Source organism: Mustelus asterias, chromosome 1, assembly GCF_964213995.1.
Source record: "Mustelus asterias chromosome 1, sMusAst1.hap1.1, whole genome shotgun sequence".
In the NCBI taxonomy this organism is placed as follows: domain Eukaryota; kingdom Metazoa; phylum Chordata; class Chondrichthyes; order Carcharhiniformes; family Triakidae; genus Mustelus; species Mustelus asterias.
Window position 1 is genome coordinate 126104481 of NC_135801.1, and position 23886 is coordinate 126128366.

The following is a 23886-nucleotide window of genomic DNA, read 5'->3' on the forward strand; positions in this document are numbered from 1 at the left end:
AGGCAGAATGGTGGTCTTGTCCTGTGTTTCCAAGCGAGGCAGCTGTACTATATATAGCAGGTCAACAGTCAGGGAAGGAGCCTTAACTTTGAAACAGGGCAGGCCCCAGCTGCAGGGGGGAGGGTTTGGTCAGAGAGACTGTTAGCTCTCTGGAGACCAGGTGCCATAAGTAAACTTTGACCTTGTGGGAGATTAGGTTGCTGTGGGAGGAAGCCACAATGGGATGTGAGAAGTTCTGGGAGTGGGTCCATAGGAGGGTCAAACATCCCTAGCTACCCTGGGAATAAAGGCCATGTCAACAGAGATGCTGATATCTTAGCCCATCTTCTTCACACAGCTCACACTGTGGATTCACAATACATCTTATACACCAAATCTTTCTCCAACCTCGGGTGGTGGAAGAGAGCATTCTCCAGAGGATGATCTTGGTAGGACAACGACGCCATCAGCCATCACTCGCCAAGTGGGAGGGAGATCAGGAGGAGCCTAGCCAGGGCCGTCTTCATTGCTAAAGCACATTGACGCATCAGCGCATGTTCACAATACATAGCAACTCCCTCCACATATCAGAGAGGCAATGTCAGAGACAGCTAAGGCTTTCTCCAGAGGCAATCCTACAACAAAGGCCAGCAGCCTTGAGGCTTTTTAGCGAGCCCCATGCCAGTCGCCCTCAAGATCACTGCAGACCTAAACTTCTACACCAGGGCTGCATTCCAGGGCTCGAATGGGGACATGTGTCATTTCCCAGGCTGTAACACATTGGTGCACAATGCAGGTGAACAATGCCCCGTTGACAAATAATCCATCATATTCTCAACAGCTGTTGACAGCCAGGCCGCTCCAAGGCCATCATGAGGCTCTCACAGGAATAGGGTTTAATCGACTACACACATGAGAGCTCCCTGGGAACAGCCTGTTGGCATTTGTAAATCAGAAGGAGTTTCACTCCATAATGTTCAAATGGTCTGTGACCACTGGAAAAGAACCTTGCAGGTGTGTGCTCATTTCTCAGGGAACTCTCAAGACTTATTTATCTTAAGGAATTCCCAGCAGCAGCAGCCATTTGAGGCCCCTGACCAAGTGTAGGTTTGAATCCTGGGTGACAAGAGCTATCCCCTCAGAGTGTAACTCATGACAGCCCTACTGAGGATGGTTGCAATGCTACACACAGCTCAACAAGGGCAATCATAGAAGAGACCATAGGATTGCTCAAAATGAGATCCAACATCTTGCCCAGTCCAGTGGAGCTATATGATATGCAGCACAGAATGTGTCCAGGATTGAACAAGGGACCCCAACCTGGGAACTGACAAACTAATGCATCAGGGTTTGCTTGCCATCCAGGTCCTTAATGGGCATTGATTGCTCACTACTGTTCTTAATTGGCAGCGGGGTGAGAAGGCTTAATGGAGATGAAGCTGGAAAGATGGTGGTCCCCGTCTGTCATCCTCCCACCTGATTAAATGCCCCCACCACCAGAACTTACCACAGAGAAGGGCAGAAGATTTTGCCCTACATCTGAAAATGCATTTCATTAGCTGCATTTTGTGTCAGTGAGAGGGTATGAAAGACGATTAACAAATGCAAGTTCTTCCTTTCTTTTAATGATAACTTTCACGAACAGGTGATAACCTTCATCAGGACATTCTGACAAATGCTTTCACCCAAAATGGTAACATTTTTTTCTGTTGATGATTGCTCATCTATGTATTTCTAGCATTTTCTGTTTCAGTTCTGAATTTACGAGGGTGGGGGAAGAATTCTTTTTTCTAAGAACTATCAAAATGAGCTGAATGTTTAGCGAGGAATTTAAATAATGTAGTCATAGTGCAGAGGCAAATACCCTATCTTTAGAAGGGGTGCTGGGTGTTACCATGGTTACCAAATGTCTGTGTAAAATGGTCCACTATTTTACAATCTTCATTCTCACTGTGGCTAGAGAAAAACGTGTTTTGATTTCTCAACATTTTACAATGTTCCATAATGTATTGTATGTTATCTTTGCCATGCATATGCAGAAGAGCTAGTACACAATGACGAAAGGGTTGCATTCATCAATCTCTGGTCCCGGTGGCCCTCAGAATGGAGACATGCATAGTCATCAGCTTGCAATGTTATAGGAGATATGCCACAAATGTGGGCCATTATAAGAACTTTGGCAAATGTCACCACAACTGAATTTAATAGTATTTAAGCAAGACCACATATAGTTTAGGTGGTAGGGACATATTGAGCTTGTCTTTTCATTTAATGAATGTCCGCAATATTATAACGTAAGGAATATATTGGAAAGCAAAGCTCAAAAATTCCAGAAACCAAATGGGGGGAGTGAAATACATTATAGCGTTTCCTAAGCATATAACAAACAAATTCACCTACATACAGGTTACATCAGCTCATTTATTCTCCAGCTCTGATCAGATTGATTTTTTGACCTAGTGACCCCTGTCTCATGTGTATTTGGACTGGGGGCGGGGGGGCATGTAAAAAATAACAGCTGGTCAGACCACCACATTCCCGCCCAAGCCATTCTCCATAATACGATGGGTGGACAAGGTGCCCGCTAGTCCACCCACCCTTAGGTCAATTGAGGCCCTTATCTGCCCCTTAATCGGGCAGTCAAGGCCTCAAGAATCTAATTCTGCCTCAGGTTAAAAAATGGGAATGAAGGAGTGTTCCTCCTTTGGTGGAGTTGGGCAGGGGAGTTCTGTGCACATCCAAGATGTTACCTGATTTGTGTCCCCCTACCCGACCTCAAAAATCTAACACTCACCTCCCCCTCCTACTCTTCCCTAGGATGCCTGTTTCCTCCCCGCCTGAAAATCCCAGACTCACCCTTGTCCGGTGAAGAGGTTGCCTTCTTCAGAGGACTGCTTGTAATCTCAGTAGTGGCCACTACTGAGTTTTGGCACTGCTGGAACTGCAAGAGGTACTCTCAAATCAGTCTATTTGTGATCAACTTTTCTACCAGAGAAGTGAGCAGAACATTCCTGTCCTCCCACCACCACTGCCCCCCACGCCTCAACAACCCTCCTCACTCTCTAAAACCCAGCCCTTTATCTGGTGCTTTGCTGTACAATTTATTCCGCATATCAAACAGTGTTTTGATAATATCAGAAGTAAATTTCATCCATTTTTAGCATTAGTTCTTTTTTCAGATAAAGTTCAATCAAGTATCTGATGAGTGAAAAGTTAATATATGTGATATTTTTAAAACACATTTACAGCTTGCAAAGAGAAGGAGCCAGTTTATGGTCAATAAAGGTAGGTGGGGAGAAGAAATGACAAAATCCTGTCCTGGAGACAAGTATAAAGGCACAAAGAAATGGGAAATTAAAATAAAAAACCTTCATGCATTATTAATATTTTGAAGGCAACTTTGCTTTCACTCATTGCCTGAAGAAATTATTCCAGCACACCACAGGCTTCACGGACTAACGTTCCACATGAGGTCAACATTTTATGTGTTGAATATAGGCTGCCGTCATACTTTTGCTTTCCTGATGAATATTTCACTATTAAAGGAGAGCTAAAACTGAATGATAAATGTTTATGATATGAAAGATAACTTTGTTCACCACTAGCTGAATTGAGACTATAAACTGTCTGCATCCAATTCAGATTCTGTTAAAAATGAACATGAGTAGCTCTCTCTCTGCCATGTCACCTTGTTGCAGATTGTAATTTATTATAAAGGTAAGAGACAAATTATAGTTCCTGTACTGTAATCTACCAGGAAATCTTGTCCCTATTGCCAGCTGCTTATTTACTTGCAAAGTTTACAGGATAAATTAAATAAAACCTTTTTTTATAGGCAATTTAGTCTGGTCCTCTGTAAAGTTTCCACTTGCTATTTACAACGTGTTCTCAATTTGGGAAGGCAAAAAGATATATTTTATACTTTCAATGTTGAGTTGAAAAGGCAAATATTTACATTTAGAGAGCACTCCTCAGTCCCTGGGTCTGTCCTGCAGCTCGTCTCAATCACTGAACTACTTTTTGCAGAGAAATATGGCAACTATTTTGCACACATCAATGAGATAAATGACCGGATAAAACCAGTGAGCGAAGAGACCAGGAGAACACACTTGTTCTTCTTTGAACAGTACCAAAGCAATCTCTCACATCCACCTAAATGGACGATGTGACTTTTGTTTAACCTCTCATTTAAAAGACAAAATCTCTGGCAATGTAACGTTGCCTTTGCATTGCACTGTAACGCTAATCCAGACGATTTGCTAAAGTACCAGAGTGAAATTTGAAACCATCATTTTCTGTCCCCAGGTGATACATTTGGCACCATCAACATCAATTGTTCTCTGCAAAAATTTTGAAGTATCTCACTGCAAAAATGGCACTTAGTGTACTTTACAACTTTCTCTATAACAGAATTGGCCAACATTAGTATTCATGCTGCTTAAATTATAGCAAGTTCAGGGAAATATTCCACTTAGACTTACAAAGAAATGACAACACAAGCTTTTCAGCCCAACCTTGTTAAGTGTTTAGCCGAGCACTTACCAATCCGCTTTCCATTTCTGCTTATTCCCCCTCTCCTCCATCCGCCTGTTCAGCCTAATCTTTAAGGTTGATATTTTGGCCAAGAATTTCCTCAAAGCTACTGTAGCTTCACTGTCACCATCACAGTGAGTGTGGCAGAAACATTGCCTATGCACATTAATAGATTTCTGCCATACTTGTGACTGCAGAGTGGGAGGATCCAAGGAAATTCCTGGAAGTTTCTGCTTCAATCCTTAAGTGAATTCCACAACCATATGCCTCTTTGTCTAAAGCTCTCTTTTCAAATTCTGACACTTCATCTTGGAACCATATCCAGACCCTTGGAAGCAGATTGGGAACAAAATTGGATAGGTTTTGAAAACATATTGAGAGTAGCGGTAAGAGGCAGTATGGTGGCACAGTAGTTAGCACTGCTGCCTCACAGCTCCAGAGACCTGGGTTCGATTCCCAGCTTGGTCACTGTCTGTGTGGAGTCTGCATGTTCTCCCCCTGTCTGTGTGGATTTCCTCTGGATGTTCCGGTTTCCTCCCACAGTCCAAAGATGTGCAAGGTAGGTGCATTGGCCATGCTAAATTGCCCCTTAGTGTCCCTGGATTTTTAGGTTAGAGGGATTAGTGGGGTAAATATGTGGGGTTATGGGGGAATAAGACCTAGGTGGGATTGTTGTTGGTGCAGACTCGATGGGCCGAATGGCCTTCCTCTGCACTGTAGGGTTTCTATGATTCTATGAAGAGGCTTAATGAAATGAAGGAAAGGATCCTTACTGTCAGGAATGCAGCTTCCTCAGTTGAGGCCCGCTTATTATTCTTGGAAATTCAGCTACATAGTATGTTAGATGTCCTGATTGATCTAGAGAACTGGGGCCAGAGGAAGTATATCCATGTGATTGTTTTTCCAGAAGGAGCCGAGAGTAAGTTCCCAGTTAAATGTTTTGAGAGCTGGCTGCCACACTTGCTTGATTTGACACAAAAGCTAGGTTTGAAGGGGCACATCCTGTCCTGTCTTTGAGGCCCAGGAACAATCAATGACCCCGGCCTATTATCATGCATTCTCATAACTTCAGAGACTGCCAAAGAGTATTGGAAGAGGTCAGACATGGTGGGGCCTTGCTCTATGATGGAGTGAGGATCTCATTTTTTCAAGATACAAGGAAGGCACAGAGGCTTCAATTAAGTTGGAAAATGTCTGAAAATTATTGGAATGCAGTATGCCCTGATATATCCTGCTACTTTGAGGATTGCATTCAACGGATCCTCAGGGATGTTTGAGAATCCTACTGAAGCGTTAGCCTTTTTAAACTCCGTGGAAGACAAGAATTTGGAAACATAACCTGCAATTCATATTTAATCCTGGACGATACCCCTTGTCATTACATTTCCTTACTGATTCTGAGTCGTTACTTATTATACTATCTAGTATATGAGACTGAAGCAAATTTCACCTGTTATCCTTTTAAAACCAGGGACGTCCCTCATCATACTCCTTTTGTTTGAGGAGTGCGCTGTGTAGGTTATATGGCATTAAGGCTGTGCGATACTTATCCATCTCCTCTGCTTATAATCCTTCCATTTATAATGGTGGAGTATAATATATGGTATCCTTTACTCTAATCATGGCACACTGCAGGAAGGTGGGTAAGTGGCTTAGTATAGAGCTTGTAGGTATGGCCCTACTGGCCCTCACAGTTGATGAGGAAAACCCCCTTAGAATTAACAGTGTCATATATTTTTTGTATTTCTGTTATTCTGGGGGCAGCGAATCTCTGCCTTATTTCTGCAATGGTGCATTACATTACAGAAAAGACATTGTATCCATGGCACCTCCAGTGTAGTTGGAGATGGGGAAGTATACACCATATAGCCTTGGCTTTATCCTGTTATCCTGGTGTACCCCTTTCTCTGAAACATCCTTCAATTATTTACATGGTGGGCAGCACGGGCTACAAAGAATAAACCAAACCAACTATGTTGGTGTTTTCCTGTCATTTTATGTATGCATATGTGGAAAACTGATTAAGCTGTACTGTACAGTTTTTGAGGGCTTTTTGCATTATATGTAAAAATGGGAAAAATCTTCATTAAAAATATATTCTTAAAAAATTGAAATGAAAGGCAACCTACAGTGATAATGGAAGGTTATGAAAACAGCTATGCAGAACTAATCCATTAATAGTAGCCTTCAGGCACATATCAACATACTGTGTGAAATAGCAAGCAATTGTTTTTTTTTTAAGTAAATTACTGCAGGTGCTGGACTCTAAAATAGAAACAGAAAATGTTGGAAAATCTCAGCACTTCTGACAGCATCTGTGGAGAGAGAACAGAGAGCTAACATTTCAAGTCTGGATGACCCTCCCTAAACCCCAGCACTCAATCCAGTCCCTAACCACACCCCACAACCAGAACAATGTAATAGCCCAGTGGCTGCAGACAGAAGCCTGACCAGCACTCAGTAAAGGACCCCACCCCACAGAGATTACATGGAACATTCCTGGACCAAGGGACAGCACTTCCAGGTCTCCAGGAACTTCCCTACACCAAGCAGAAATTTTCCAGGCCCTGTCTTTAACCTCCCCTGGAGTACTGGGCCTGCAGCCCCATTACGCTTTCCTTCTTACTCCTGTTCAGCGCTGCCACGCCAGGTCCCGACGTTTATAGAGCAGTTGTTAACTCCGACAGCGTAGCATCATGCCGGAGAGGGGGGAGACACTAGAGGGGGCTGGAGATTCTGGTCGAGGACCTGCTAATTAGATTGTAAGTTATGTACACGCATGCTAATGTCCGTTACGCTGATTTTCAGCATGAATCTGTCGATGTCTAAAAATGTAGGCTGGGAGACGCGCAGAGGTCGGGACGCCCAGCACGGATCACGTGAATCGGCTGCCGCTTGAATCTCCCGGTTCACTGCACTGATGGGAGAATCGCCACCATCATGTTTCACTCACTTGGGTCACCAAAATAAGACGTGACTGGAGGCAGCTGCTGATTTATATGGGCGGATGCCTCCACAAGAGACACAGGTGTGGATCCCCAGCCATTTCTGCAGGGGGGACCTATACCGTTGGGATGGTCTCCACCTGGACCGAGCTGGGATCAGTGTTCTGGCGAAGAGAGTAAATGGGGTGGTCAATAGGACTTTAAACTAGAGATTGGGGGGGAAGGGAAAGTCAGGGAACCAAGAGGTGAAGGAATCAGTGGGAAGCGTAGCTGCTTAGGATTACAAAAAATCACGAAAAGACAGCACTCAGGAGAGGTTACGATAGTCCCCATCTCACAAAATATGACACAGTGTCTGGAAAGGCTCAGTAGACCAAGGTCCACCACACTACGAAAACAAAAAGGGACGGTCAATAGGGAATTAAAGGTGCTATATTTAAATGCCCGCAGTGTCCGGAACAAGATAGATGAGCTTGTGGCCCAGATTGTGACTGGCAGGTATGATGTGGTAGGCATCACAGAGACGTGGTTGCAGGGGGTTCAGGACTGGCAGTTAAACATCCAGGGATTCACAACCTATCGAAAAGACAGAGGGGTGGGTAGAGGGGGTGGGGTTGCCTTGTTAATTAGAAATGAAATTAAATCAATAGCACTAAACGACATAGGGTCAGACGATGTGGAGTCTGTGTGGGTAGAGTTGAGGAACCACAAAGGCAAAAAAACCATAATGGGAGTTATGTACAGGCCTCCTGACAGTGGTCAGGACCAGGGGCACAAAATGCACCACGAAATAGAAAGGGCATGTCAGAAAGGCAAGGTCACAGTGATCATGGGGGATTTCAATATGCAGGTGGACTGGGTAAATAATGTTGCCAGTGGACCCAAAGAAAGGGAATTCATTGAATGTTTACAGGATGGCTTTTTGGAACAGCTTGTGATGGAGCCCACGAGGGAACAGGCTATTCTGGACTTAGTGTTATGTAATGAGCCAGACGTGATAAAAGATCTTAAAGTAAGGGAACACTTAGGAAGCAGTGATCATAATATGGTAGAATTCAGTCTGCAATTTGAAAGAAGGAAGGCAGAATCAGATGTGAAGGTTCTACAGTTAAATAAAGGTAATTACAGGCGCATGAGGGAGGAACTGACAAAAATCGACTGGAAGCAGAGCCTAATGGGAAAGACAGTAGAACAGCAATGGCAGGAGTTTCTGGGAGTAATTGAGGACACAGTGCAGAGGTTCATCCCAAACAAAAGAAAGGTTATCAGAGGGGGGATTAGGCAGCCATGGCTGACAAAGGAAGTCAGGGAATGCATCAAGGCAAAAGAGAGAGCCTATAATGTGGCAAAGAGTAGTGGGAAGTCAGAAGATTGGGAAGGCTATAAAAACAAACAGAGGATAACAAAGAGAGAAATAAGGAAGGAGAGGATCAAATATGAAGGTAGGCTAGCCAGTAACATTAGGAATGATAGTAAAAGTTTCTTTAAATACATTAAAAACAAACGGGAGGCAAAAGTAGACATTGGGCCGCTCCAAAATGACGCTGGTAATCTAGTGATGGGAGACAAGGAAATAGCTGAGGAACTTAATAAGTACTTTGCGTCAGTCTTCACAGTAGAAGACATGAGTAATATCCCAACAATTCAGGAAAGTCAGGGGGCAGAGTTGAATATGGTTGCCATCACAAAGGAGAAAGTGCTAGAGAAACTAAAAGGTCTGAAAATTGATAAATCTCCGGGCCCAGATGGGCTACATCCTAGAGTTCTAAAGGAGATAGCTGAAGAAATAGTGGAGGCGTTAGTTATGATCTTTCAAAAGTCACTGGAGTCAGGGAAAGTCCCAGAGGATTGGAAAATCGCTGTTGTAACCCCACTGTTCAAGAAGGGAACAAGAAAAAAGATGGAAAATTATAGGCCAATTAGCCTAACCTCAGTTGTTGGCAAAATTCTAGAATCCATCGTTAAGGATGAGATTTCTAAATTCTTGGAAGTGCAGGGTCGGATTAAGACAAGTCAGCATGGATTTAGTAAGGGGAGGTCGTGCCTGACAAACCTGTTAGAGTTCTTTGAAGAGATAACAAATAGGTTAGACCAAGGAGAGCCAATGGATGTTATCTATCTTGACTTCCAAAAGGCCTTTGACAAGGTGCCTCACGGGAGACTGCTGAGTAAAATAAGGGCCCATGGTATTCGAGGCAAGGTACTAACATGGATTGACGATTGGCTGTCAGACAGAAGGCAGAGAGTTGGGATAAAAGGTTCTTTCTCAGAATGGCAACCGGTGACAAGTGGTGTCCCGCAGGGTTCAGTGTTGGGGCCACAGCTGTTCTCTTTATATATTAACGATCTAGATGACGGGACTGGGAGCATTCTGGCCAAGTTTGCCGATGATACAAAGATAGGTGGAGGGGCAGGTAGTATTGAGGAGGTGGGGAGGCTGCAGAAAGATTTAGACAGTTTAGGAGAGTGGTCCAAGAAGTGGCTGATGAAATTCAACGTGGGCAAGTGCGAGGTCGTACACTTTGGAAAAAAGAATAGAGGCATGGACTATTTTCTAAACGGTGACAAAATTCATAATGCTAAAGTGCAAAGGGACTTGGGAGTCCTAGTCCAGGATTCTCTAAAGGTAAACTTGCAGGTTGAGTCCGTAATTAAGAAAGCAAATGTAATGTTGTCATTTATCTCAAGAGGCTTGGAATACAAAAGCAGGGATGTACTTCTGAGGCTTTATAAAGCACTGGTTAGGCCCCATTTGGAGTACTGTGAGCAATTTTGGGCCCCACACCTCAGGAAGGACATACTGGCACTGGAGCGGGTCCAGCGGAGATTCACACGGATGATCCCAGGAATGGTAGGCCTGACATACGATGAACGTCTGAGGATCGTGGGATTATATTCATTGGAGTTTAGGAGGTTGAGGGGAGATCTGATAGAAACTTACAAGATAATGAACGGCTTAGATAGGATGGACGTAGGGAAGTTGTTTCCATTAACAGGGGAGACTAGGACGCGGGGGCACAGCCTTAGAATAAAAGGGAGTCACTTTAGAACAGAGATGAGGAGAAATTTCTTCAGCCAGAGAGTGGTGGGTCTGTGGAATTCATTGCCACAGAGGGCTGTGGAGGCCGAGACGTTGAGCGTCTTCAAGACAGAAATTGATAAATTCTTGATTTCTCGAGGAATTAAGGGCTATGGGGAGAGAGCGGGTAAATGGAGTTGAAATCAACCATGATTGAATGGTGGAGTGGACTCGATGGGCCGAATGGCCTTACTTCCGCTCCTATGTCTTATGGTCTTATGGTCTTCAAAAATGGTAGGTGCCACGTTCGGGGGTGGGATTTCTAACATTCAGACACTTCCGTCATTTATGCAATGACAGAGAAAATCCAGGCCAAAGACTAAAAAAGGAAGTTAAGGAGAGCATCAAATTGAAAGAAATAATATACAAATCTATAAAGATTATTATAAAGTAGGTCAGAAGATTGGTCAGATTATAAGAATGAGCAAAGAACGGATAAGGACATAATGAAGAGCGAGAAAATAGAGTATGAGAGAAAGCTAGCTCGCAATATAAAAACAGATAAGAGTTTCTACAAGTATTTAAATAGGAAAAGAGTAACTCAATCTGGTGTTGGTGCTCTAAGAATTGATACTGGCCATTTGACCATTTCCTTGTTTCCCACAGCTCTTAATCCTTTCCACTAATCTCCTATATGCCAGGTCACAAAAGGCGTTCCTAAAATTTGTCTTGTTTACATGTCCTATATTTCCCTCATCAAACATGTCTCTTACCACCTCAGAGAATCCCATTTTAAATCCGTGCTGGCTATTCATTGCAAGCTTTTATTTATCAAAATTCTTAGTAATTTCCTCCTTTGTCAAAGACACGAAACTCCCCCCACTTCGGATGTTAAATATCGATATTAGATTGGTCACTCCACAGTTCTTCAGGCATGCATCCACTCTTGATAGAATCTTAAGATAAATTAGTTGATTTTGACCCTGCTCTCCTGGCAGTACCCAGATGAGTGGGCAGTTAAAATTGAGCAAGTTATGATCCCACTGAAATTCTGACCATTTTCAACCACAGGATAATGTCGTTACATGAAGCACTAAAAATCATAGAATCCCAACAGTGCAGAAGGAGGCCATTCAGCCCATCATGTCTGTACCGATCACAATCCCATCCAGGCCCTATTCCCGTAACCCACGTATTTACCTTGATAATCCTCTGAAACTAGGGGCAATTTAGCATAGCCAATCAACCTTCATTGTGAGAGGTTTCAAGTACAGGAGCAGGGATGTGTTGTTGCAATTATACTGGGCCTTGGTGAGGCCACACCTAGAGTATTGTGTGCAGTTTTGATTTCCTTTTCTGAGGAAGGATGTTCCTGCTCTCGAGGGAGTGCAGCGAAGGTTTACCAGGCTGATTCCGGGGATGGCGGGACTGATGTATGAGGAGAGATTGAATAGATTAGGAATATTTTCGCTGGAGTTCAGACGAATGAGGGGGGATCTCATAGAGACTTATATAATTCTAACAGGACTAGACAGGGTAGATGCAGGGAAGATGTTCCCGATGGTGGGAGAGTCCAGAACCAGGGGTCACAGTCTGAGGATACAGGGTGGGCCATTTCGGATGGAGGTGAGGAGACATTTCTTCACCCAAAGAGAGGTGACCCTGTGGAATTCATTACCACAAGAAGTAGTTGATGCCAAAACATTGAATGTATTCAAGAGGCAGCTAGATATAGCACTTGGGGTGAATGGGATCAAAGGTTATGGAGAAAAAGCAGGATTAGGCTATTGAGTTGGATGATCATCCATGATTGTAATGAATGGCGGAGCAGGATCGAAGGGCCAAATGGCTCCTCCTGCTCCTATCTTCTATGTTTCCATGTTAACCTAACCTGCACACCTTTGGACTGTGGGAGGAAAGCGGAGTTCCTGGAGGAAACCCACACAGACATGGGAAGAAAGTGCAAACAGACAGTGACCCACGGCCAGAATTGAACCTGGGTCCCTGGAACTGTGAGGCAGCGATGCCTCTGTGCCACCGTGCCACCCTTGCTTCATAAATGTATGTGAATAGAGCCTGTGTCCAATTATGACAATGAGACCTGATGTTATGTTATCCGGAGTCTAAGCCTGGAAACTGTGGCAACTTTAGCAATGAGTAATTGCTGGTTATTTGAAGATAGGAATGACTCATCAGCCACATCTAAAATATTCCTTTGAAGTGGACACAAGGAGCTAGAATCAACCTCAGGGCCCCAAAGGGTGTTCATCCCTATTCCCACTTTCTTCCCAAAACTCCACTCCACCATTTACCTGGAAACCAGTGGATATACAAAACCTGCCTGAAATCTGCTGACCATCAGCTGCTGGCCGTCTTTGTGTTGGGAGGAAGTAAATCAGCAACATTTAAATGATGCCATGTAGTTAAAATCGCCATGGTTTGCTGCTGCCTCTGTTGGGCGGGAAGACTAGTCACCAAAATCTTTCTCATTGGATTCCAGCTCCCAGGTAAAATCCATTCCAGAACTTCTTTCAGCCTCAGCAATTCCAGCCCTCAGCTCCGTTTTTTTTCATATTTCATGCACAAAGTTATTAGATTTTTAATGTGACAGAAAAATCAACTTTATTGCAGAATATAATCCCAAAAGACCAATAAAAATCCTGAAATCCAATGTAATACAAATGATTTGAACTGATTTGATCATGAAACCTTAGTCTAAAGCCTTTATTCATGTCTATGTTTCATTTTTAATTATTTGTTAAGTTTTCAGCTTTTCTGAGTTTTGCAGGTTGGTGCAGGTGATTTGAGATGAGTTAAGCAGAGGACAGGGAATTTACCAGCTTCCTCCCATTTGGTTAGCTGGTTCGAGAGTCTGATCACGGACTGGGCTGCAGCCATATGCTCTGGGCCTGAATAATTCCAAGTGTAATTCCTGCTGCTATTTTCTTTTTGCTAAAACACATCACCTCACATTGATGCTGCTTTCCATCTGTCACTTTTAGTCCTTTCCTTCAGTGGCCTTTTATTCTTTTTTAAAGATTTAATTCTACATCCTATTCAGTTACCATCTGTAAATGCCATCACTCTCGCTCGATCTGTATCCAGACCATTTAGATACGCAGTGGACAGAATGATCCTCAGAGCTGAACCCGGAGGGATACAACTACTCACATCCAAATAATCTTACAACTTGCCTTTAACACCAACCCTCCTCTGTTTTCTCACTTCTAACCAATGTTTTTCATTTGGTTTTACCATCCTTTCCCTAATTCCACAGCTCTTAATCTTTTCTATTAATCTCCACTATGCTATCTCACAGGCTTTCTTAAAAATCATCTTGTTCACATGCCCTACATTTCCCTCCTCAAGGAATTCTATGAGGTTTGTTAAGCACAGACACCACTTTCTAAATCTGTTTTTTATTCATTACGAGGCTGTAAGTACCAATGGCGAGACCAGAATGTACTGCCCATCCCTAATTGTCCTTGAGAAGGTGATGATGAGTTGCGTTCTGAACTGCTGCAGTCCATGTGATGCAGGAACATTCACAATGCCGTTGAGAGGGAGTTCCAGGGTTTTGACCCAGTGACAGTGAAAAAAATAGCGATAATGTTCCAGCTCAGGATGGCGAATGGCTTGAAGGGGAAATTCCAGGCAGTGGCGTTCCGGGTATTTGCTGCCCTTGTCCTTCTAGATGGTAGTAGTCGTGGGTTTGGAAGGTGCTGTTCAAAGAGCCTTGGTGAGTTCCTGCAGTGCATCTTGTTGATGGTACACACAGCTGCCACTGAGGGCCCGATTTTACCATTGCGTACTGGTACGAAAACGTGGTAAAGTCGGGTGTGAGGCCATTAACACGATCTGCGCCCACGTCCGCGCAGATTGCCACTTTACCGAAACCCGGGAATGGCAGCGATCCGCTTCGCGCCCGAAACGGACACAACGGCGATTTAAATGCATTTGCATGCATTTCAATTGAATTAATGAACTGCCCGCCCAACTTTATCAGCATTTCCCCCTTTACCACCGCGTTCACCAATCCGGAACCGCGCCGAAATGGACCTGCTAAATAAAAGTCTGAATCGGGTGCTTCATCAGTGAGGGTTGGCGAGGTGGTAAGTGCATAGCGTCCGACAGCTCTCCGCTACTCATGGGTGTCCTGTTGTTGCGGCCATTTTCTGTCTCGGGTCGGTGGCGGCTCTGCGAGTGTGTGGGGGTGGGGGAGGGATGGAGGTGGGGGAGGGGTCTGATGTTTGTCACTGCAAGACCCGGGTCTCAGCACTGACCTCGGGTCTTGCAGTGCTGCTGGGTCCAAGCACCTCAGCTCACTTCAGCCTGAAGGATGTGCACAAAGCCCTTGCAGATAGCACTGCTGCAGCCTCTCAACGTTACCAGGAGCTGTGACTGTGTGGAGCATGTGGCTGGGGGGGGGATTGGGGGGGGATTGGGGGGCACGGGAGGGCTGTGACTGTGTGGAGCATGTGGCTGGGGGGGGATTGGGGGGGGATTGGGGGGCACGGGAGGGCTGTGATTGTGTGGAGCTTGTGGCTGGGGAGGGATTGGGGGGCACGGGAGAGCTGTGATTGTGTGGAGCATGTGGCTGGGGGTTTTGGGGGGCACGGGAGGGCTGTGATTGTCGATGTGCTAGGGGCAAGCAGCGTTGCATGACTTCCACATTTGTTCATCTCTATCTCCCCCCAACCCACCACCCCCCCACCCTCCCCTTTCAGAGTGATGAGATGGCTTTTGCAATGCAACCAATCGATCTTGCTGTTCTTCTGGTTGCTGCTGGAGCTGAGGAGGAGGACATGGAGGAAGAATTGCGGGCACAGGAGGCCCGGGCCTTACCACTTGCAGGACCGGAGGGAGATGACCATCAGAGGCAGGAGGTGGCCGCCATTCACCCAGAGCGGGGGGAAAGGAGAAGGAGGGAGCAGAGACCCCGGCAGTTCCGTGCAAGAGTATCCTTCGAGCAGATGTCGGACACCGTATGCTGCCGAGGGGGGGGGGCACCCGCTCTCAGTGGCTGTCAGATTGACGGTCGCTCTGAACTTCTGTGTGACTGGTGCCTTCCAGAGCCCGAGCGGAGATGTCTGTGGCATCTCCCAGTCTTCAGTCCACACCTGTGTCAAGCAGGTCACTGAAGCCCTGTATGCCCGGGCCGGGCAGTACATCAAATTCAACCTGGACCAGGTCCATCAGGGAGCCCGGGCTGCGGGGCTCGTTGCAATTGCGGGGATGCCGAATGTGCAGGGGGCTGGTCGACTGCACCCATGTCGCCCTCAGGGCCTCCCTACAGAATCCACAACAATTTGTCAATCGGAAGGGGTTCCACTCCCTGAATGTACAAATCGTGTGTGACCACAATATGACCATCATGCACGTCTGCGCCAGACATCCAGGCAGTGTGCATGACAGCTTCATTCTGAGGAGGTCAGACATCCCGCAAGCATTTGAGGAGGAGCCCAGGCTGCGGGGGTGGCTCCTGGGTGATATGGGTTACCCGCTTCGGACATGGCTGATGACGCCTGTGCGGAGGCCTGTGACCGAGGCGGAGACCCGCTATAATGAGGCCCATGTAGCCACCTGCGCAACAGTAGAGAGATGCATTGGGCTCCTCAAGGTGCAATTCCGGTGCCTGGACCGATCCGGAGGGGCCCTCCAGTATAGCCTCCTGATCTCCTCCCGCACAGTGGTGGTGTGCTGTGCCTTGCACAGTCTGGCTCTGCAGCGAGGTGACTTCTTGGAGGAGGAAGAGGACGTGGAGAATGACCAGCCGGCCGTCACTGGAGAGGATGACCAGCAGGAGGAGGAGAAAGAGGAGGATGAGGGAGAGGGGGATGAGAACGCCTTGGAACACCAACCAGGTGATGCAGGGCTGGCATCTCAGCTGAGGCATGCGAGGGTGGCTAGGGAGGCTCTGATAACCAAGCGGTTCAGTCACTAGGGGATGGTGATTGTGGGTTCCATTCCCCCCCCCCCCCCCCCCCCCACCAAAATGCCTTCCATTTATCCTGCACATTGTCACACCAGAGTGGTGGGTTGTTTTTCCAGGCAGGAGGGTGATGACGACTCACTAAGTACCATTCTGATGATGCCCTGGTGCAAACCAGTCTGACTGCTGCCTGAGATCCACATGCACGCTGGCACCTGGGCCCACGCCTGTCTAGTGGGTAAGGGATCCGAAACCCCCATACAGGGCCCTGGGGCGGGTGGGTTGGGGGACGGGAGGTTATCGCTCGTGGGGTATGAGAGACCAATGGCTTCCTTTTCTCAGTGACACCGCATTGAGGGGCCGCCCCAACTGATATCACCATGAGGCATCCATCGGGTGATCGTCAATGGGGCAGGAATCCTATTCGAGACAACTTGTTCGCAGGTGGTTGTGGAGAAGAAACATTTATTTACAATAAAGCTGTTCAGATCAGCTGGTGAAACATAAAAACTTGTGACAGGAAACATTAAGGTGCTTACATTTCTTTCTAACTAGTGCAGCCCGTCACCCGTGCCATCTCAGCGCAACTACAACCTCCTGCCTCGCACTGCGCCTCAGAGACGCCCCAGAATGTACATCGGAGGTGGAGGGGGCCAGCTGCCGACCTCGCCCCGTGGCCTGTGATACACGTGGCGGGCGTCCTCTGGAGGCCCTGGACCTTGAGGGCCCTGGCCGGCTTCCAGGTGTCTGGGATGTTTCCATAAACATGTGACCACAATTCGGTGTCTTTTGTTATTGCAATGGAGAGGGATAGGGCCGTACGGCAGGGCAAGGTTTACAATTGGGGGAGAGGTAATTATGATGCGATTAGGCAAGAATTAGGGGGCATAAGTTGGGAACAGAAACTGTCAGAGAAAGGAACTAATGAAAAGTGGAACTTTTTCAAGGAACAAATACTGGGTGTCCTTGATAGGTATGTTCCTGTCAGGCAGGGAGGAAATGGCCGAGTGAGGGAACCATGGTTCACAAAAGAGGTGGAATGTCTTGTGAAAAGGAAGAGGGAAGCTTATGTAGGGATGAGGAAACAAGGTTCAGATGGCTCGATTGAGGGTTGCAAGTTAGCAAGGAATGAGCTGAAAAAGGGGCTTAGGAGAGCTAGGAGGAGACACGAGAAGTCCTTGGCGGGTCGGATCAAGGAAAACGCCAAAGCTTTTTACTCTTATGTGAGGAATAAAAGAATGACCAGGGTGAGGTTAGGGCCGGTCAAGGACAGTAGTGGGAACTTGTGTATGGAGTCAGTAGAGATAGGCGAGGTGATGAATGAATACTTTTCTTCAGTGTTCACCAAGGAGAGGGGCCATGTTTTTGAGGAAGAGAAGGTGTTACAGGCTAATAGGCTGGAGGAAATAGATGTTCGGAGGGAGGATGCCCTGGCAGTTTTGAATAAACTGAAGGTCGATAAGTCTCCTGGGCCTGATGAAATATATCCTCGGATTCTTTGGGAGGCAAGGGATGAGATTGCAGAGCCTTTGGCTTTGATCTTTGGGTCCTCACTGTCCACGGGGATGGTGCCAGAGGACTGGAGAATGGCGAATGTTGTTCCTCTGTTTAAGAAAGGGAATAGAAATGACCCTGGTAATTATAGACCGGTTAGTCTTACTTCGGTGGTTGGTAAATTGATGGAAAAGGTCTTTAGAGATGGGATTTACGACCATTTAGAAAGATGCGGATTAATCCGGAATAGTCAGCACGGATTCGTGAAGGGCAAGTCGTGCCTCACAAATTTGATTGAATTTTTTGAGGAGGTAACTAAGTGTGTTGATGAAGGTAGGGCAGTTGATGTCATATACATGGATTTTAGTAAGGCGTTTGATAAGGTCCCCCATGGTCGGCTTATGATGAAAATGAGGAGGTGTGGGATAGAGGGAAAGTTGGCCGATTGGATAGGTAACTGGCTGTCTGATCGAAGACAGAGGGTGGTGGTGGATGGAAAATTTTTGGATTGGAGGCAGGTTGCTAGCGGAGTGCCACAGGGATCAGTGCTTGGTCCTCTGCTCTTTGTGATTTTTATTAATGACTTAGAGGAGGGGGCTGAAGGGTGGATCAGTAAATTTGCTGATGACACCAAGATTGGTGGAGTAGTGGATGAGGTGGAGGGCTGTTGTAGGCTGCAAAGAGACATTGATAGGATGCAAAGCTGGGCTGAAAAATGGCAAATGGAGTTTAACCCTGATAAATGTGAGGTGATTCATTTTGGTAGGACTAATTTAAATGTGGATTACAGGGTCAAAGGTAGGGTTCTGAAGACTGTGGAGGAACAGAGAGATCTTGGGGTCTATATCCACAGATCTCTAAAGGTTGCCACTCAAGTGGATAGAGCTGTGAAGAAGGCCTATAGTGTGTTAGCTTTTATTAACAGGGGGTTGGAGTTTAAGAGCCGTGGGGTTATGCTGCAACTGTACAGGACCTTGGTGAGACCACATTTGGAATATTGTGTGCAGTTCTGGTCACCTCACTATAAGAAGGATGTGGAAGCGCTGGAAAGAGTGCAGAGGAGATTTACCAGGATGCTGCCTGGTTTGGAGGGTAGGTCTTATGAGGAAAGGTTGAGGGAGCTAGGGCTGTTCTCTCTGGAGCGGAGGGGGCTGAGGGGAGACTTAATAGAGGTTTATAAAATGATGAAGGGGATAGATAGAGTGAACGTTCAAAGACTATTTCCTCGGGTGGATGGAGCTATTACAAGGGGGCATAACTATAGGGTTCGTGGTGGGAGATACAGGAAGGATATCAGAGGTAGGTTCTTTACGCAGAGAGTGGTTGGGGTGTGGAATGGACTGCCTGCAGTGTTAGTGGAGTCAGACACTTTAGGAACATTTAAGCGGTTATTGGATAGGCACATGGAGCACACCAGGATGATAGGGAGTGGGATAGCTTGATCTTGGTTTCAGATAAAGCTCGGCACAACATCGTGGGCCGAAGGGCCTGTTCTGTGCTGTACTGTTCTATGTTCTATGTATAACACCTTCTTCATCCTGCTGCCCCTGAGATGCCCCAGTGTCAGGAAGGGGGGAGTCAGAAGGTGTAGTCATAGCCACAGTCTCCGGCCCCGGCATGGGCTCGAGCCTTCCCTTCTCCCTTGGGGTCCTTTTGGCCCCTGGGACACTCCATGGGACACTGATGCTTTTGCAGTGAGCTCCAGAAGCTCCGGTGTCACCTGGCACTGCCAGTCCTGGAGGACCACCTGCGTCCTACCCATGGTGATCGACCCCTCCGTGATGGCCACTTGAGTCATGGGCCATTTCTCAATGGCTGCAGCAAGTGCCCTCTGGGACTGTCCCACACTCTGCAAGCCCTCAGCCGTGGCCCTCTGAGATTGGGTCACCTTCTCAAGGATTGCTGCCATTGCCCGCTTATCTCAGTGCTGTCCTGCTGGGTCTCCTGCAAACCCTCTCAGCCATGGGCCACAGAATCTCGAGAATCCTGTTCAGTCCCTCAGCTGTGGCTAGCTGTGACTCGGCCATTGCTTGGAGCCTGCCACTCATGGTGAGGATCCCCTGCCCCAGGCTTTCCACTTCAGATGCCACCCTTGCAGTGTTGGCATTGGAAGCACGCATGACAGGCAATAGCTGGTCCACCTGAAAGCTTTAGGGCTCCTCCCAGCAGCCTCGCGGTTGGTCCAGTGTGGCCGTCAGCCCCTCCTGCATTCTCTGGCTCTGTTGCTGCATCTTCAGCAGCTGATGGAGAAGTGATCTCAGAGGCCCAGCTTGTAGCCTGGGGCCAGCTGAGTCCTCGGCTCCAGCAGGCCCCCGCATGCCAGAGGTCTCGGACGTTTCCTCCTCCACCCGATGTACATCAGCAGATGTGTCGTGCTCACCAGAGAGTGATCCAGAAGCCTCATCACTAACTGGACCCACTGACGTGTGTGTTTCTGCGATGGTGAGTTGTGAGGTACAAGCTGACGGATAAACGGTGCCACCCTCGGAGGTCCCTTCACCCATATCCTCCGAGGACTTGTCCGAGCTATTGTTCTCAGGATGGATGGGAGCTTAGCCGGGGCCTACGGTCCAGAAGGCCCCGGGGACGCCAGGATCTGTCCCTGAAACACAGGACACGAGGTTGAGTGCAAGGGAGGGAGAGGAATCCGGGATGCCAAACACATGAATCACATGGCTCCATTGAACGTAGAACACTGAACCCAGAAAATTACATCACAGGAACAGGCCCTTCGGCCCTCCAACCCTGTAGCAACCAGGCTGCCCATCTGATTTGTTTGCCCCCATATGCCTCTGTTCCCATCCCATTCAGTTAGCTGTAGAGTTGCCCCTTAAATGTCCCTATTGTTTCCGCTTCCACGACCTCCCCGGTTAGTGAGTTCCAGTCACCCACTATCCTCTCTATGCAAATAAACATGCCTCGTACATCTCCTTTACACCTTGCCCCTTGCACCCGAAACCCATGCCCCCAAGAAGTTGCCTCAATGTGAGTGTAGGAATGACAGGTGCTCACGTCTGGATGGCAGGCCGACCATGCTGTCACTGACAACCCGCGTCTCCCCTTCTCTGGGGAGCTCCAGCACCCGCTCCTCAAATGGGGTGAGGACCTGGAGGTCTGGCTCACCACCCCGTGTCTTCGCCCTCTCATGGATGTTGTGCTCGGTCTTCTTCTATGGAGACAGAAGGAACCATGAAATAAATGGTGGCGTGACTCATGCAGAGAATCAGGGGGTGACCCTTCGAGGGCAAGTGTAGTGGGGCTCATTGCGGGGAAAGGAAGGAAGTGCTTGGGGGTCAGGAGCTGGGAGCATGCAGGGTGCTGGGAATAGGGGGATCTGGGGGAGATATGGGGGAGCATGCTGAATGGGGTTCAGCACTCACTCCTGCTGCACGGATGAGGTCACTGAATTTTTTCCGGCACTCCCTCGCGGTTCGGGGGGCCAGTGCCCTGGCACTGACCGAGGCGGCGACTGCCTCCCAGGCCGCACGGCCATCAGCTCCCCTGGGTCTGCGTCCTCCTGGGAGGAAGAAGGTGTCCCGCCTCGCCTCTGCTGCATCCAGCAGCCTCCCCAAGTCGTCCTCAGAGAATCGGGGGGTTGGTCGTGTGCACATTTTGTGCAGGAATACCTGCCTGTCCATTCTGGAGTTTTTTATGGAGCTGCCCCTCGTTAGGGCAGATCAGCTGCACACAGTTTGGCAGAGCATTCCAGCAAGTTCCATGCAGTTTGCTTGTTAGCATTGAGGGGAAGGCAAGTGAGCACTTGCATGTGTGCTGCTGGGGAGGGGTGGGATGAGTGCCTTAATGATTAGCGACAGGGGAGAGAGAGGGAGGTGTCACACAACTATCGGAGTGTAAGTGAGATGGGGCCTTGTGTGGGAGGGTCCGGGCTGGGGGTGAGGGGGATCACTCTGCCTGATATCTGTAGGGTGGAGTGGGGAGGGTGGATCTCTCTGCCTGAGATCAGTGGGGGGGAGGGGGGGTGGGATCCGCTGCCACTCTGCCTGAGATCGGTGGGGGGAAAGGGGGGGTCCGCTGCCACTCTGCCTGAGGTCGGTGGGGGGAAAGGGGCAGGGGGCAGCGATTGTTCTGGGTGGCGGAGGGTGGGGGGAATAGGTGGGTCTGTAATGTTGTGGGTGTGGGGCAATGTCTGTGGGGGCCGGGGGAGGCATTATCCGGCCCAGGAGCGATGTGACAGGCGCGCTTTTTCCATTTTTTTCTAACTGCGCATGCGCAGTTCAGAGCTCCGATTGTTTCGGCCGCGCTAAGCCCCACCAACAGTGCGAATGGGACTGGCGATTTTCTTTTCAGGCTGAATGCGTATGGGGGCGCCTGAAAGCAGATTTCTAAGTCGGATCTGCATTACGCCCAGATTCAGCACTTAGAATGAAAATGGTAAAATCAGGCCCTGAGTGTCATTAGTGGAGAGAGTGAATGTTTGTGGATGGGATCACAATCAAGTGGGCTGCTTTGTCCTGGATGGTGTTGAGCTTCAAGAGTTGTTGGAGCTGCACTCATTTAACCAAATGGAGAGTATTCTATCACACTCCTGATTGGTGCCTTGCACATGGTGATCAGGCTTTGGGGAGTCAGAATGTGAGTTGCTTGCCAAGGCTTCCAGCCTCTGACCTTCTCTTGTAACTATAGTATTTACATGGCTAGTCCAGTTCAGTTTCTGATCAATAATAATCCTAGGATGTCGGCCGTGGGGGATTCAGTGATGGTAATGCCATTTAATGTCAAAGGGTGATGGTTACTTTCTCTTGTTTTGGAGATGGTCATTGCCTGGCACCTGTATTGCACAAATGTTACTTACCACTTGTCAGCCCAAACCTGGATATTGTCCAGGTCTTGCTGCATTTAGATATGGACTGCTTCAGTATCTGAGGAGTTATGAATGGTGCTGAATATTGTGCAGTCATCGGCGAACATCCCCAGTTCTGACATTATGATGGAAGGAAGGTCATTGGTGAAGCAGCTGAAGATGGTTGGGCCTAGGACACTCCCCTGAGGAACTCCCGCGGTGATATCCTGACACCGATACGATTGACCTCCAACCACCTCAACAGTCTTCCTTTGTGCCAGGTATAACTCCAACCCCCAATTCCCATTGACTCCAGCTTTTTGCTAGGGCTCCCTAATGCCATACTCGGTCAAGTGCTGACTTGATGTCAAGGATTGTCACTCTCACCTCACCTCAAGTTCAACTCTTTTCTCCATGTTTGAACAAAGGTTGTAATGAGGTCAGGGTCTGAGTGATCCTGGCAGAATCTAAACTGAGCATCAGTGAGCAGGTTACTACTACAAAGTGCTGCTTGACAGCACTGTTGATGACGCCTTCCATGCTGATGATCAAGAGTAGACTAAGGGGGCAGTAGTTGGCCAGGTTGGATTTGTCCTGCTTCTTGTGTACAGGACATACCTGGGCAATTTTCCACATTGCCAGGTATGTGCCAGTGTTGTAGCTGTATTGTAGAGTGTTGTAGCTGTACAGCTTGGCTAGGGACACTGCAGGTTCTGGAGCACAAATCTTCAGGACTATTGCTGGAATATTGTCAGGGCCTATACCCTTTGGAGTATCCAGCGCCTTCAGCCATTTCTTGATATTATGTAGAGTGAATCTAATTAGCAGTGAATCTCTGATGCTGGGGAACTCCGGATGAGGCCGAGATGGATCATTCATTTGACATTTCTGTCTGAAGATTGTTGCAAATGTTTCATCCTTTTATTTTGCATTGATGCGCTGGGCTCCTCCATCATTGAGGATGGGGATATTTGTGAAGCCCAATCTTCCAGTGAGTTGTTTAACTGTCCACCAATATTCATAGCTGGATGTGGCAGGACTGCAGAGCTTAGATCTGGTCTGTTACTTGTTGCATCGCATTTTCATCGGAATGCTTAGTCATTAGACTCTAACTTGCCCCATTTCAGATGTAAAATATCGATATTAGATTGGTCATTCCGCGACCATTTCAGGCACACATCCA